Source organism: Populus nigra, chromosome 17 (genome assembly GCF_951802175.1).
Source record: "Populus nigra chromosome 17, ddPopNigr1.1, whole genome shotgun sequence".
Taxonomy (NCBI): domain Eukaryota; kingdom Viridiplantae; phylum Streptophyta; class Magnoliopsida; order Malpighiales; family Salicaceae; genus Populus; species Populus nigra.
Window position 1 is genome coordinate 1,502,823 of NC_084868.1, and position 1,880 is coordinate 1,504,702.

The following is a 1,880-nucleotide window of genomic DNA, read 5'->3' on the forward strand; positions in this document are numbered from 1 at the left end:
AAAAAAAAAGCTCATGCATAAATGACTTATAAAGAAAAGGAAATCCATAGATTAATTATTCCAAGAATTTTAAAAAAGAAAACCTTTTACTCATTAAAAAGAAAAAAGTTACAAAAATACTTTTGATAAAAGTATTATTGATGATGATGATGATGATATTTAAAACTTTGCCTCATTTAAATTTTTGTTACTATTCCCATTTAATTTTTGGACAACTTTTAAAAACATTTTCAATAAAAAGGGAAAATAGTTTTGATAAACATGAAAGCCTATTACTCATTAATTTTAATTATTTATTATTTTGAGAAACTTGAAAACTAAAAAAGTATTTTTAGAAAAAAAGATATGAAAATATTTGAAATGAAAACTAAAAATCTTTTTTTTTTAATTTAGTTTCGTAAGTGGTGTTGAAATGATAAAAAGAAAAGGTTACATTGTTTAAATCAATTATCTAGCATCTAAACATTCAATTATTTCACACATTCCAGCGTTTTCAGAAAATTTTTAAACAAAATGGTAATATATGAATGAATCCCGCTTTTAATTTGATCTGAAATGCATCCATTCACCATATTTTTTTATAAACAAATTCTAACTGTTTTAAATTATTTAGTATCTGAGTAATTAATCTGACCCAATTATTTAGCTCATAAGCTATGAATTTCTTCTTTTTTTTGGCGCTGTACGAAAAAAAGTGAAGGGAACTTGATAACTATCCATTTTTTGCAGCCACGCATTCTCTGCACTCTGAAAAATCTAAACAGATACGTACCTTAACATTGTTTTCAATCAAATCGTGTTTGCTTCCAAAGAAGTTATTTGTGATAGTAATGCATCTACACCATGCACTCTGTTCAAAGTCTTCGACCCATCTCCCACGTTCATCTTAATCATTCTCTTGTTAGTCATTATAAAAGGGATAAGATGGTTGTGGTGGTGATAGACGTCTTCAGATTTGGCCAATTAACTTTGGCAATCGCAGTGGAATACGAAGACGAAGACTTCGAATGAAATTGACATCGAAATTAATGAAACAAGACGAAGACGAAGACTTCGAATGAAATTGACAGTACTGCCAGATGGACTTTGGAGACGGAGACCATGTGCACTACTTGTCGTTAAACCAGGTAGAATGATTTATGAAATGGGTGGGGTAGCAGAAAAATATAGCCGGAAAAGGCTATTTCAGTAGCAGCACCCAAAATACCTATACAAACACAATTCATTATTTTGAGATAAGAACACAGAACTAAAAGAAAAAGGCCTTTGTTAGGAAAAAATTGGCATGATTCTTTTTTTTTTTTTTTGAACAAACAATTTTTTTTTTTTTGCCCTTTTCCATTGAAATAACAGATTCAAAAAGAATACGATCAATTCTTAAACCCATTTGAATGTAGCAAATAATAGCGAGCTTGAGAATTGATGTGTATTCAAATCATAAAAACTAGTAATTGCTAGTATGCTGATATCAACAATGTTATTATTGTTGTGATCAAGAAAGCAGTTTAAAATTCACCTCTAGAGTGATATGAAGTGATCAGAGTTGTTGTTACCCAATTTTTGACCCACCTTTTTGATAAAATTTTCGGAAAATCCAAAAATAGCGAAAAACAATGAAAATCCAAAAAAAATACGTTTTTTAATATATTTGCATCGTTTTTAGCATTTTCAACGTCGTCTAAAAAAGAATTTAAGTTTTCAAAGGTTTTTGAACGCATTCGACTTTCACGCGTTATTTTTAAAATCATTGATTTTCCTCATTTAAGTCGACGTTGATATTGCTCGTTTTTAAAAAATATAAAAAAAATAAATAAGAAAAATCAAAATTTACAAAAAAAAAAGAGAAAGTTGAGGGACCAATTTTGAAGCCCAAACAATAT